This window comes from Podarcis melisellensis (assembly GCF_964234715.1).
Source record: "Podarcis melisellensis genome assembly, chromosome: 7".
In the NCBI taxonomy this organism is placed as follows: Eukaryota; Metazoa; Chordata; class Lepidosauria; order Squamata; family Lacertidae; genus Podarcis; species Podarcis melisellensis.
The window spans coordinates 6,221,067-6,235,849 of record NC_138539.1 but is presented as its reverse complement, the minus strand read 5'-3'; the positions used below and the strand labels follow the sequence as shown (position 1 = coordinate 6,235,849).

General features: G+C 44.6%; 1 protein-coding gene across 6 annotated transcripts in view; it reads right to left on the bottom strand.

Moving 5' to 3' along the window:
- The window catches only part of SLC45A4 (solute carrier family 45 member 4), a 105,060-nt gene that overhangs the window by 66,530 nt on the left and 23,747 nt on the right, over positions 1–14,783 (bottom strand). The window contains exon 1 of one of the 6 annotated variants that reach the window (XM_081918790.1): positions 9,861–9,882. The exons of 4 other annotated variants lie outside the window; for them this stretch is intronic. The gene's annotated coding sequence lies outside the window, so the exon portion shown is untranslated. Of the gene's footprint in view, positions 1–9,860; positions 9,883–14,783 lie in introns of those variants that run through there. One more of the 6 variants, XM_081918793.1, reaches the window with a different exon arrangement.

The following is a 14,783-nucleotide window of genomic DNA, read 5'->3' as shown; positions in this document are numbered from 1 at the left end:
GCTACAAAAACATTACTGTTCCCCTTTAAACAAAGGCAGACAAGTTAATGGAGACTCCAGCGAAAAACTCCACTTCTCACCCCTACTGAAAGATCAGTACAACTTGATATTGATCACCACGTCAAAGAAACTTTTAATACTTTAATGCTACAACCATGAGTACATGGAGGTTGCCATCAAACTACACAAAAGATGATCTGGATACCAGGACTCAGGGAAATGGGGAAGGGTCCTTCTTGGAGTTCACACTGAACTTTGGAGGCACATTTGCAGCTACTATCCCGAAGTGCAGTGTGAGATGAGGTTCTGAGGATTCTCTATTTGAGGCAGGGAGCAAGGGAGTCATCATGTTCACCACACAGGGAAGGACACCTTCCATGATGAAACAAATTTGTGGATCCCAATATCTGAAATGTGCAAGCCAAATTTACGTTCAGAAGCCTCTGGCTAGCGCAAGCACTTTGAGGCTTCAAACTGTGTGTCTTTTCTTCCTCACATTCTCTAGGTAGCTAGGGAATTGAACATCCTGCATTTGGAGTTTTAAAACATTACTTCTACACCAACCTCATTAAATTGGTCTTCCTCCCCCATATCCCATTTTTAAACCTTGAGAACCAGCCCAGAGCATAGATCTCTAACATGCTTTTAGCTGTCAGTAATGGAACGCTTAATATCCATTTGCTGACAGTGTCAGCTGGCAATCTTCAGGGCATGAGCTGCTCTTGCTCAGAAAATTCCCCAAAGGTCAAGTGGGAACATTATTTATTATTATCATTATTATTATTATTATTATTATTGACAATTGCATGCTGCTCCTGGGTGCAATGAAGGCCTTTCTCCAGCTATACTCAACCGCATGGACTTCCATGTCACCTAGGACTACCAGCTAAGTGTTTAAATACAAAACTGCCTTAAATCTACTCCGGCAATGAGAGCGAGGCATCTATCAATCATGATCGGCCATGTTACCTTCACATCCGAGGGAGTAACAGTACTCTGACCACAGAGGGGCAAATCAAGGAGCATAGAAGACAGCAGGAAGCCCAGGAAAATTATATTTGCAACAGAGAACATTACACAGTAGTTAGGGCAAAAGATCAGGCCAGAGGAAGCAGCCTGAGTGGGGAAGGCAACCTGGGGAGAAATGCACATAACTAGCGCTTGAAGGTGTGAGGAAAGCTCAAGTTCCAATTTGGAATAATTAAACATTTTTTTTTTTTTTGGTCTGCAGGCCTTTAAGCATACATAATAGTATGTAAGTTTATAAGCCTCCAGGTAAGTCATTATCGCATGCTAATTACAAAGCAAGCAACTACAATGACATAACCATGCAAGGATTTAAATTGCAACTAAATCCAGAAGCCATAACCTGAGGATAAGTGCAGTACACCCTCAATTTCGACAGAGATCGCTCGGGTTCCCCCCCAAAAGCAAATGCTGGCTTCACAGCATCCAGAATTGCTGGATTGTGTTCAATGGTTTAACCGCTGAGGCTTGTTGACTAGAAGTTTCAATCACCAGAGAGCCCGATCGTCTCCAAAGAATATGATCTAAGATTAGAATTAGTGCAAATTATGGAACAAGGTAGCTTGCCTGATTGTACACCACAATTCCTCTTGGCAGAGGCCCCGCCACTTAAGTTCTGAGCGGTGCCAAGCACACTGTTGACATTAAGGTTTTAATTAGCATCAGTACGTGAAAAGCTAATCATCATTGCTTTACAAGGTTTCCTCCCCAAATCTGAGACCTACCGGTATATTATGGGAAATTGAGGTGGGGAAACAGCATGCTGTGAATTTTCTTCCACCTAGAAAAGCATCTCCCCGCATGCAGAAGACTAGCATACCAAAGGGAAGAGCTAGATTTTAATCTTTCTCACACAAGCTAGACCTTCCACAGGTGGATAGTTATAACATGGAGGAGTCAATAGATTAGACCAACTTGGCACAACAGTACACATTTACAGTGGTACCTCGGTTTACGAACTTAATCCGTTCCGGAAGTCCGTTCTTAAACCAAAACCGTTCTTAAACCGAGGTGCGCTTTCCCTAATGAGGCCTCCTGCCGCCGGTGCCCTTCCACCATTCGGTTTCCATTCTGAGACCGAGGTAAAGTTCGCAAACCGGGACACTACTTCCGGTTTTGTGGAGTTCGTAAATCGAAAACAGTGGTACCTCTGGTTGTGAATGGGATCCATTCTGGAGGCCTGTTCACAACATGAAAAGAACGCAACCCACAGCGGCACATCTGTGCACGCGCGGGTTGCGATTCGCCGCTTCTGCGCGTGCACGTGACGTCATATTGTGCTTCTGCGCATGCAGCGAAACCCAGAAGTAACCCTTTCCGGTACTTCTGGGTCGCCGCGGGACGTAACCTGAAAGAACGTAACATGAAGCAGACGTAACATGAGGTATGACTGTAGTTTGTAAACAGGGCTGTTCTTAAACCGAGGTACCACTGTATTGGCTGGGACCAAAGTGGCAACAGCTTATTGATAAATTTCCTTTAACAAAACCAGTTCCTATAGATAACCCTTATAAAGATGAATCTTTGCTTATTTTCAGAAAGCAATTTGTGTTCTATTAAAGTTATTTCCAATGGGGATTATAGGACCGGGCCATTAGGAATAACTTGCACAATAGTGTGTTACCAACCATTTGAAAAATGGGGTTCACAACAGGCGATTTTCATGAAAACTCCCTGTTGCTAACATTCTACCAATTATGCAAATTCCACATATTCTGGCTTTGTGGTAACTGTAAAGGTCAAACTAGATTTCAGTGTGGGAATTATTTCCAAAGAACGTGTCACTTTCAGAGGCATGCTGAGATCCAAAAGACCAACATATTTTGTGCCTTCTATTTGCATTAAAAAACAAAACAAAAACTGACACACCTAACACAACTTTGAAGTCACGTCTAGTTTGGAACTCATTTGAAATCTTCCCCAGCAATTAAGAAGTGTTTGTGCCATTACTATGCTATTTTAAAAAAGCTACACCAGCTGGTTAGCTGGAGAATTAGTACAACCAAGCTCCACACTTTCCAAAATTATTTGCCATGCTTTACTTGCTGAAGCTTTAATACTTCACTGCAGAATTCCTCACACCTGTAAATACGATTAGGTAACGGTACCCCTGACAGGTCCAGTAGTGGACGACTCTGGGGTTGAGTGCTCATCTCGCTCTATAGGCCGAGGGAGCAGGCGTTTGTCCACAGACAGCTTCCGGGTCATGTGGCCAGGATGACTAAGCCGCGTCTGGCAAATCAGAGCAGCGCACGGAAACGCCGTATACCTTCCCTCCGGAGCGGTACCTATTTATCTACTTGCACTTGATGTGCTTTTGAACTGCTGGTTTGGACCACAGTGCCACCCGCGTCCCTAGAAATATGATATTAGACTGATGCTCAAATCTAAACTGCTATAGAAACACCACAAAGATATCACAAAAAATATACCCACCAGTGGCTGACTCCAGTGTTTGAAATTAGCCAGGCGCCAGGCGCATTTTGCACCTGGCGTTCGACCACTTGCAACCAAGTGAAGATGTCTGGGTTCCAGGATGGCGCCTGACATCTCCACCATCTAGAGGTGCACACCTGGGGATCATACCCCGGCTGTTTTCACACACCAGTACCAACCACATCCTGTAGAATTCTCTCAGTTACATTTTATCTGCACCTTCGGAATGGATTTCTGGAACCAAACTGCTTTTTCTGCGCAGCCTGAGCAGGAGCAGTCACCATTAACAAAAAAAAAGGGGGGTTGGCACAGGCATATGTGTGAACTGTCCTTGGATCAAGTGACTTTTCTTCTTTCACTTCTCCAAGCTCTTAACCTAGCTCAGGGTTGTCATCCGAACTAGCCAGACGTTTAACTGAGAATCAATCTGTCAGTCCATCATTTGAAAAAATAACGCGTCTTGCCCAAAAATGTCAACAAGACATTCCATTTTGGCGACTGAAACCTTGGTTTAAGGAGCTATTGGGCACCTAGCTTATATATTTGAGTTTTTAACACTGCTGCCTGCATAGCACTAATCTATGTGTCAGGGGATGTGGGATGTTGTCGTCGGAACATTTTCTGGAATGGTGATCCTGGCCGACCGGCCAGGACTGAATGTAACATCTTGTTTACTCCCTGGATTTTCTTGAAGAAGCAAGATGGAATTTCAAATATGTGAAGCCTTGTAGCATATGATGTGGGCAGGAGTATATGCAAGGAGACAAGTGATCCAAGGGGAATGCAATTAGGCCAGCTCCAATCTAATCAGCCTGGCTTGCAAAATACATCTGACAGCTTCCAAAAGATGAGGCTACACACTGCAGCTGTGATTGAACTGAAACAGGGCAGGGCTGGGCAAACTGCCCCCTGGCTTGAAAAGTTTCAGTGATCAGAACCTTGCAGCAGGTTAGCTTATTGTGGCAGGAAAGATCCGCTTCCTTCCACAACAGCCCATCTCTATAGTGCAACCAAGAGTCAGGTTGACGAACTAGCAGAATGGAACTGTGTTTGCCAGAACAATTACCATCCCCATCCCAAAGAGCCCTACCCACGATGGCCTGCCTGAAGTTTGAGCAGGGATGCTTTTAGCTTCTGATGACTCCCGTAACAGAAAACATTAGGATTCTAAAGTTCCATGACATCATAATGTTAATGGAAGCAGCTTTCAGGGAACAGCCAAGCGATCGACATCAGATTTATGCAGGGCTTCTGCTGGGAGGGACTGCAGGCAAAGGATGAAATGCTTTGACGGCAGCTCTCTATGCATTCAAAACGAACATGCATGCAAGAGAAGAACTCTAAACTTTTTCTACGCATTTGCTTCCCCACTTTGAGCCTTCCCTTGTGCTCTTCAAAAGACATCACAGATCAATGAAGCCTCCCTGTGACCCCTTTTGTCTATTGATTTGCCTGAATTTAGGCCCAGAACAAGGGCAAGTGCTGCCAAACCACAAGAAATTGCGGGTGGCTGGAAGGTGTGTAACATGCACCTAAGAAATTTGAAATATTTCCCAGTTCATATATGCAGACATACATGAAATTATTGTTAAATCGAAAGATGAATTTTTAACACACGTGACATTAAGAGATAAATATCAGCTATTGGGTGTAACCCAATGGCAATATTTGCAGCTACAACATTCTATTAACAACTTTGTTTGGGCCAGCAGCATTTTCAGTTTCTGAGATGCTTGAGATACTAGAACAAGTGGCTAAATACTTTAAAACTAAAAAAAAAAAAAGTGATTACCTTTTGTTTATAATTGTTATCAATAAATCAATTTGAGATGCAGATGTTAAGAAATGAATGGAATAAAGAATTGGAGGTTCCTATGTTGCCTGGACAGCAAGGCTGTCAGTGGACCTGAGTTATACAACAGAAAATAATATTTAGAATTTATTGGACACTATGTTTACATAGAAAAGAACTGTCTAAAACAGCATCTTGTTGGAGATGTAATAAGCATAATGCTTCTTTAAAACACCTGTTTCTAACAATGCCTTACACTTACTAAGTTTTGGGAGAAAATAGTGGATTAATGTAAGAATAACTGTGTGAAAAAGGCTAATTTTTTCATAGGACAATATTCTTTTGAACCATACACCTACTACATGGAATTTGAGAAATGGACAATGGATTCTCTGTACCCTTAATCTGGCCAAAAGACTGGTATTGCTGCATTGGAAAGATAAATATACAATTCTGTTTATTCAATGTGTTGAAGACCTTACTAGTGGATTGCTTATAGAGACGACTTTGAATGGACAAGCATAATGAAATTTGGAACGCATTCATATAAAATACCGTAGATTAAAAATTGTAATTGTTAACTGTTTACAATTGTTATAGTGAAATACCACATTCGGGGTTTTTTTTTTAAAAAAAAATAGCAACAAAAAGAGATACATACATACATTGAATTCTTTTAAAAGTCATTAAAATGTATTTTAAAATTATTGAACATTGCACTACCAAGGGCTTCTTCAAATGTTAGCTTTTTAGTGTGTGTCTGATATAGCATATCTAAACACAAAGTGTTGGTTAAAACCAGGTATTTGATATATGCGCCATATAAATAACACTTGTCCAAGATCCAGGCTTGATTACAGCATGTCAGAGATTCTAACCATACTTGCATGCAAAATTAGCGTTTTGTGAGCTGTCAAAGTTAATAGCTAGTTTCAGTATAACTTAACTCACTGTACTTTAAAGAACTGTAGCCACGGCAGTCTGTAGCAGCAAATACAGGTATTGTGGCACTTTAGACAAGGAACCTGGATTGTTGAGCCAGGATATTATACAAATGAAAGCCTACATGAAGCAGATGGAGGAGAGACATTAAACCTGAAATACAGGAGGGAACAATGGTTGACGAAGGGCGGGTCTACACTGGTTGGCTATAACGTTAAAAATACCTTATAAGAATGTGACACCAGAGGGCGCTGCAGAGTAGTGACCCGTCAGCAATGGGAAATTGCATTGAGAGCTATATAACTTTTTTCATCAGTGTAGATCCAGCCCAAGTGAGAAATAAAAATAATAGGCAATAGCCGGCTATGTCTATTTGCTTGTGAAACGGAAACCTACATATGCAATGAGGCTTTCGGTCCCTCTTCTTCCCCCTCCAGTCCCCGTGCTCCAAAAGTTCTGCTAGACTTTGGAGCAGAACTAGGAGGCCAGAGGGGGCGTAGGTTTTGAAGAAGTCCCTTTGCAGAAGCAGACACCTGCTGGTGCAATACAGGATCACACCCAATGGGTATACAGAGAGCACGCCGTAGGAGAAACAAAACAAAAACCCTGCATTACACCAAGTCAGATCATTGGTCCATATAGATTGATATTGTCAACATGGACTGGCAGCAGCCCTCCAGGAGACCAGGCAGTTCAGCCCAGCAGTTCAGGCAGGAGTCCAGCCATACAAGGAGGCACCAGGGAGTGAACTTGGGACCTTTTGCATGCAGAGCATAAGCTATGGCTCTTCCGCATGCTGACAACTGGTAGTGTCAAGCATGGACACATGATTCAAACTCTTGCATTAGAGTTGCAGTTATGCCGAGTAGCAGAAACAAGACTGGTCAAATACACCATTGTGATCACCATCTAGTAGATTGTTCACACAATGCCACACATCAGAAGCTGGCTAGGTTTAGGGCAAATGAAGATTAGCTACATGAGATGCTTTTTCCCCTGTTTCCATCTGCAAGTTTAAAAGCCAAGCACGGGGCCAGTAAAAGCACAAAGAAGGCCATGTTATGCAGTCAATCAAAGTCCACAATCAAGCTTGGCAGGGTGATGCCTGTGAGCTGCCAAGCCAATGACATCTTCTCCTAGGATAAACAAACATCTTTTTTCCAAGACCTTGGCAATGGCCCCAGACCTTGGGGTGAACTTCAGTCCTTCAGCCAGCCAAGTGGATGGAATGCAGGGTGTAAGAAGTCAAGAAGGATCACTCTGCAAGACAGGTCTGCTGAAAAAAGGGAGCTTGGCTAAGCATCTGAGTATCTTAATATGCAAAAGGGGAACTGCTTAATTTAAAAGGGAGGCCGAGCATATATGAGGTATAAATAGTGCCAGCTTCTCCAACTACATTGGGCTTTAACAACTTAAGCTTCTATCCTGGCATTTGCAAAATTCCTCGCAGAGCTTACGTTAAAGTAGTCTCCATAAAGAGATCTTTAAGTACTCTTCGCTGGTAATCATAGCCCCAAATCCTTGGAAAGTGAACATGAACTCTAGAAGCTGCTATAAACTCTTCACCTTGCTCCCTTCACACGGGATGGTTCAAACTATGAATACTCACCACTCTAGCTTTGCATCATTTTATGTTCTAAAGCCAAAGCTAATTAGGCAGGGAGAGAAAGTAATTCACCCGTAGACCCATTTGTCTCAGAGAGTTGGTGAAATCTGCATTTTTAAGGAACAGTCCCTGAACTACCCTGTAAAGGGCCGAGCTGTGGTAAGTTACCCTCTGAAATTATATAAAAATGGAGGCTCCGTAATAAATCAGCTAAAAACAGAAAAAAGTGCTAAACCTCCGCAATCTTCTTGAAGCCTGACGTATGAATAAATCCAAGCACAATGCACTCAAATCAGAAAGCGAACAACACGGTGAAAGAGCCACGTGGTGAACAAAGCCAAGTAAAAACACTTGCAGAAACACAGGATTATTCGTTCCTGCTGCCTCTTCTGCTTGAATAAGTAGTCTGAATTGTGAAGCATGCACAACAACAGCCGTCTATATAAGCTAGGTTTATGCCTGGTTTCAGGCTCCTTCACTGTGCAAGCAACAGCTGAAAAACTATGATGTAACCTTCCCCTGAGTTTGCAAGAAGGGAGTTGTACAGCTGGGGCAATATTATATTAAGCTACAATGCCAGATGAACTCTCTGAAAGAAATGCTGAGTGCAAATGCAATATTTGGAGTGTGCCCGTCGCGGCAGAACTAACGCCCTAAATTGCATAAGATTTCAGATTCAGTCACTGACATCCCCAGCGAAAGAATCTCAGGTAGCAAAGTGGGGGGGGGGAAGACCCCGGCCCAAGATTGAAGAGGCATGCCGACAGCCAGCTGTTAAAAGGGGGCTAGAGAGACCAGTGACCTGACAGTGTCAGACCCGGCCAACACTTGCAGCAGAATGAGATGGTAAATTTGTGAGTTGGAATGTACCACTTCAGGATGCAAGTGCGGGGGTGTGCATGCAAACCCCATTTTTAAGCAATATTGCACATAAAAGCTCCCTTAAGTAGAAAACTAGCATGCAGATAACAGAGAAATTATCCCCAGTTGCTCCCAGATTTTTATATTTTGTTAATGTGCTGCAGCATTCAAAACCGATCCCTCATCCCTGGCGATCTCAAATCGTACCATGTATTCTATCATCTCAGAATTCTGTCTCATTTTTCTGAACGTGTAAACCAAAGCATCTATGTATTTGCATCCCTGCCTGACTTATCAGTCTTTTCCCCGACTGCCGGAGCCTCTCTCAAGCCATGTCCCTGGAACGACTGCTTGAGAAAAACAACCAATGCCCACTAAATGAAAACTGTGCTCCTGAAAGCCCCAGCCTAATGTTTATTTCCAAGACAACAGCTGCTGCTGCTGCTACCTTTAAGTGCCTGCATTTCGGCATCAGCGTTTGTCATCTTTTTGGCAGCGGCCCCAGTAAAAAGTAGCCCTGAATAACATAAATGAAGCTCGAGATACTTCACTCTTTGTTGTAAAGAACAAGATTGCTCAGAGACCATAAACTGTACAATTTTCCCTTTGGAGTTCCGAGCCCTTTCCTTAAGGAAGATTGGTTCTGAAGTGTTCATTACAAATGAGCTATTCATTTAAAGGCATAGTACCCCAATGGTGCAGCCTCACTCGAAAAAGCACGGACCAAAGGCTGGCGATTTTGTTACAGTTCTCGCCAGCAAGGCTATCTTGCTCTATGAAGCAACTGTGGGCAGAATAATATGTACCCGGCAGAGCAGAGTGCACATATAAACACACTAACCGAATGCTGTGAAGCAAGTATGACAGCTTACGAATCTCCCCCGCCTCCCAGTTATCAGACTGTTTAGAGATACACTCACCCTTCTGTTTCAAAGCCAAGCCAATATCCGCCCACTTGCGCCGAAAGCAAGCAGCAGAAGATGCGGCTGATTTTCAGCAAATGTTACCAGCAGTGCTTAAGCCAGGCAGTGCAATGCGATATAGATCATAATCAGACAGATAATTATGCCAGAGTAGAGTGCCGTGCAAGCCATTTTAAATGTATACATTTTCAGAAGTTAAATGGCAGTAAAGGGATAATGCCATTAGCACTACAACTCTAGGTAACGGGCAGTTTGCAAGTGGGCGTCCACATACCTTTGTAGACCAAACCCTCAGTTTGGGTATCAGTCAACACAGTACGCACAAGAGCCAAGCATTGCTGCTGAGCTTCTTTGCAGATCCTCCTCCTTCTCTTAACAGGCAAGCTAGCTAATCAGCCTCTCAATCCACGTGCACCACCAGATTCGCTCCTTTTAGTTCCTCTAAAGCTGGAATCACTGACAACACCAACGAAAATAACGGGTGAAGGATCTGATGTAAGGATAACATGCAGTTAAAGCGTTATGGACTGTGGAGATAGTTATCAAGAAAACAAATTGCATTTTTCCAGGAGCAGCCTCAAGGTCAACCATGCCTTTCCCCCCTCAACACGGAGAAGAAATTTCTCTTTAAATACACTTCAGCCATGCCTAAATAACTCAATATATTTCATGTGGCTTCGGGTACAACATTCCAAACAATATCTGAGAGATCTTTGACACACACACACAAATTACTTTTGTATTTTTAGGTCTGGAATGCCTGTTTTCAGAAATCCTATGCAGTTAACTGTGTTTGCATCTGTAACATCAACTTTACACAGGCTACTGCTGCATATTTATAATACGGGGGCAAAGAATTTCACCCCTGTTGGGTTCAAACCACAAATATGCAAACTGAAGCACTTTACCTGATCAGCAAAATGAATTGACCATTTGCATTACAGGCAAAGTGACACAAAACAGGATTGATTGCTGGGTTTATAGATGACACCCAGTTTAAACTGCTGCTCCCTCCTACCAGACCTGCCCAACCACAACAAAATTTTGTCACGCAGGGAAGGTCCCCAACACTGAAAGGGAAAACCCAATGCACATTCTGGGTGCAACAGATACGATGGGGCTGACCCGCTAGGCTACATCTGGAACAGCTCAGTTGGCAAATAATGAGACACTTAATCTCAGGGTTGCGGGTTTGAGCCCCACGTTGGGCAAAGGATTCTTGCATTGCAGGGGGTTGAACTAGATGAACCGCATGGTCCCTCCCAACTCTACAATTCTATGATTTAATGACCCACAAGCCACGTCTCCACATAAAGCTAATGCATACCAAAAGCTGCCCTCCAAGACTCCCCCAGTAGATATAATAATAATAATTTATTATTCATACCCCGCCCATCTGGCTGAGTTTCCCCAGCCACTCTGGGCGGCTCCCAATCGAGTGTTAAAAACAATGCAGCATTAAATATTAAAAACGTCCCTGAACAGGGCTGCCTTCAGATGTCTTTTAAAGATATGATAGCTGCTTATTTCCTTCACATCTGAAGGGAGGGTGTTCCACAGGGTGGGTGCCACTACCGAGAAGGCCCTCTGTCTGGTTCCCTGTAACCTCACTTCTCGCAGGGAGGGAACCGCCAGAAGGCCCTCGGCGCTGGACCTCAGTGTCCAGGTAGAACGATGGGGGTGGAGACACTCCTTCAGGTATACAGGACCGAGGCCGTTTAGGGCTTTAAAGGTCAGCACCCAACACTTTGAATTGTGATCGGAAACATACTGGGAGCCAATGCAGATCTCTCGGGACCAGTGTTATGTGGTACCGGCAGCCACTCCCAGTCACCAGTCTAGCTGCCGCATTCTGGATTAATTGCAGTTTCCGGGTCACCTTCAAAGGTAGCCCCATGTAGAGCGCATTGCAGTAGTCCAAGCGAGAGATAACCAGAGCATGCATCACTCTGTTGAGACAGTATGCGGGCAGGTAGGGTCTCAGCCTGCGTACCAGGTGGAGCTGGTAGACAGCCGCCCTGGACACAGATGCCTCTCAGGATGGCAAAAAATACCTCTCTCATGCTTTGCTACCTGCTCCTATAATCACCCTGTTTGGTCACCTACAGGACACTCCGCACACCAGCAGTTCTTTACCTGTGACACTTTTCTCCCCTTCCACTTCTCTGGCTTTTGCACCCCTCTTGTTCTTGCATCCCAAACCCTTCCCCCTTTGCCAAAAGTCACTGCAACCTTCCCTGTGATTCTTTCCCACCCTGTATTCTGCCCTCAAAGTTTGTTCTGACAGTTGCCGACTCAAGCACTACAAGGAGCAAAGTTCCTCCCTCATTTCACTCTCCTTTCCAGGATCGACACATTTATTTACTTCTCGCTTCTTCCCTTTTCTCCCTGTTGCACATCCTGCTTTAGAAAGAAACTCCTTGCCTCAAACCCCAAGACCTTTGCTCACACTTAACTCATCCTGCCTCTTCAACCTGACCTTGCAGAGATAAGAATCGCCTCTCTCTCTCTCTCTCTCTCTCTCTCTCTCTCTCTCTCTCGTTCTCTTACAGCCCCTTCAGCACCTGGTTTTTCTAGGGTCGGTTTTCTCACCCCTTCCATGCACCACACACAGATCCCAACATGTGATCTCTTCTCCTCTTCTCTTACCTTATCAGACAGCCTTATGATCTCCACCTACCCCCAGTTATCTCCTCCCATCAACCAACACACTTGGACACGCAACAAACTATTTGCTTCTGCAGTTATTTCTCACTCGCCCGCTGGGATTCTGCTCAATTGAACTCCCTGAAAAACATCTAAAGAATAGTTCAAAAAATGTGTCTTCCCTCTTTTCCACAGGCTGTCTTCTTGCATCACCCACCAAACCCAATTCTCTCCCTTGTCCCAAAACCCTGCCTCTCAAACTCAACCCCTCTCCAACAACACCCCAGCCTTTCTTCTTCTGAACCCCATTTGCTAGGGTCCCTCTCTTGAATCTGCTGTTCAAAGAATTGCAGACCTGGAAAGGGCCCCGAGGGTCATCTAGTCCAACCCCCTACTTGTATCTTTCACTTCCAAGTCAATGTACACACTCCAGGCTTCCTCTGCCCTGTGTTGGCAGACCAACTCTGTGTTACAAAGATGCCTCCAAACACAAAGGTTGGCAACATCAACTCCGCTGTGTGGGAATCTCTTACAGACAACCTCAGTGCCTGGAGGCAGAGAGTCAGGCTGTGCAACCACAGCAGTGGCCAGAGGAGGAATGACCGCTGGGAGGAGCGCAGAAAGAAGGAACGCCGTGGTGCATCTGCAGCAGCACAACCAGACGCCTTCGTCTGCCCCAACTGCAACAAAACATGTCCCTCCTGTATCGGTTTCTGCAGCCACAACAAGATCTGTAACTCAGCAAAGGCACACAACAGCCTCTGCATTCCTCCAACTCCCACCCCGGCGCCCAGAGGCACACACCCACCCTACTCAAATACACACACCTTTCTGTAAGAATGCCCCCTCCCCAGCCATGAAATCCTCTTTCAAGGCAAATCCCCTAAGACACTCCTTTGTGTGTTTCCTTTTGGGTCCCTTCCTCCACCACTCTCCTTCTCAAGGAGTTCTGATCCCTAAGCCCACCCTGATGTGGGCTTGGTTCCCTGAATTGCTCCGCTGGTCTGACAGATATATATTTTAGAAAACCACAAATCAGGCAGCCTTTAGATTAACTAGTTTGTGGCAGGGAATGACTGGTAAATCCACACGGGGTTATGGAGCTGTCAGCCACTATTAAGGCACCAAAAAAGACACCAAAAAATTCTTCTCCCCCATTTTTTTTATTCCTTATGTTTACAGGCCACTTTCCCTCCCAAGGTGACATAAATGTGGTTCTTAGGGTGTCTCCCATCCAGTGACTAACCAGGGGTCAGCAAACTTTTTCAGCAGGGGGCCGGTCCACTGTCCCTCAGACCTTGTGGGGGACTGGACTATTTTTTGGAGGGGGAAAAAGAACGAATTCCTATGTCCCACAATTAACCCAGAGATGCATTTGAAATAAAAGCACACATTCTGCTCATGTAAAAACACCAGGCAGGCCCCACGATTAACCCAGAGATGCATTTGAAATAAAAGCACACATTCTGCTCATGTAAAAACACCAGGCAGGCCCCATAAATAACCCAGAGATGCATTTTAAATAAAAGCACACATTCTAATCATGTAAAAACATGATGATTGCCGGACCATCCGCAGGCCAGATTTAGAAGGCAATTGGGCCGGATCTGGCCCCCGGGCCTTAGTTTGCCTACCCATGGACTAAACCCAAACCTGGTTAACTTCAACCAAGGTGGTGGCCTCATGTGTCTTCACACCAAATTCCAGGACCTACTTGTATGGTTTTCATATTCCAAGGGAATATGATTTTTTTTGCTGCTGGTTGCTCTTAGGCCTTGCTTGTGGATTTTCTACAAGCACCAGACCAAGATCGAAAACAAAATACTGGGCAAGATTTTAGCACTACATTTATATCCCACCTTTTCTCCAAAGAGCTCAAGGTTGCATCCCTTTCCCCAATTTAATCCTCACAGCAACCCTGTGAGGTAGGTAAAGGCTGGGAAGGCAGTGACTGACCCAAAGTTACAGAGTGAGATACATCAGCTGAGTGGGGATTTGAACCCTGGTCTCCCTGATGCAACACACTAACCCCACCAACACAAGGCAACTTGCAAGGCTAGAATACACATTGTAAACAAATCCTGAAGATTGCTTAATTTTTTTCAAAATGTAGCCAAGCACATATTTGAATAAATGTGTTCTCAGGAGATTACCTCTGCATAGAACCTACAAGTTCAGAATCACTCTGCCCCTGATATTCTGGTATTCTTTAGCAATTTTACCTACAACAGCTGAGTAAAACCTCCAGGAGCAGAGGCACTGTACCTCCAAATGCCACCTGTTTCAGGGTGGGGCATTCAGCAGCAGGGAAAGCTGTAAAACCTTATGCCCACCTGCCAGACTGCTATGGGGGATAAACAACACAGAAGACTGTTGTAGCTGGACCACTCGGATGTGCAGGTGCGTGTCAGGGACGTGGGACAAAAGTGTTGTGTGGATGGTGCGTCTCAAGGAAACACCCCACCCCAGGCAGTCTGTTCCAACATGCAGGTGAGCGTCAGGGACGCGGGATAGAAGAGCCATGTGGATGGTGTGCCATTGCCCTCCCTGC